Source organism: Fulmarus glacialis, unplaced genomic scaffold (assembly GCF_000690835.1).
Source record: "Fulmarus glacialis isolate BGI_N327 unplaced genomic scaffold, ASM69083v1 scaffold5875, whole genome shotgun sequence".
Classification (NCBI taxonomy): Eukaryota; Metazoa; Chordata; class Aves; order Procellariiformes; family Procellariidae; genus Fulmarus; species Fulmarus glacialis.
The window spans coordinates 1-206 of NW_009214815.1; positions in this window are offsets into that span (position 1 = coordinate 1).

Genomic DNA, 206 nt, shown 5'->3' on the forward strand with positions numbered 1-206 from the left:
CGCGTGGGTCGGGCAGGGCGCCCGCCCTGTGAGAACGTGTGCGGGCAATTAAGAGCGTTTCCAAAAACTGCAGCTCGGTGATAAACTTAAGTTCGTTAAGTAAATCTCCCGAGAAAGGCTGCATTCCAGAGGGACATCCTCTGGATGGGGTTGACTGTACCTGGGTCGTATTAAAAGCAGGATTTATGGTGGGGGTGTTGTGGTGG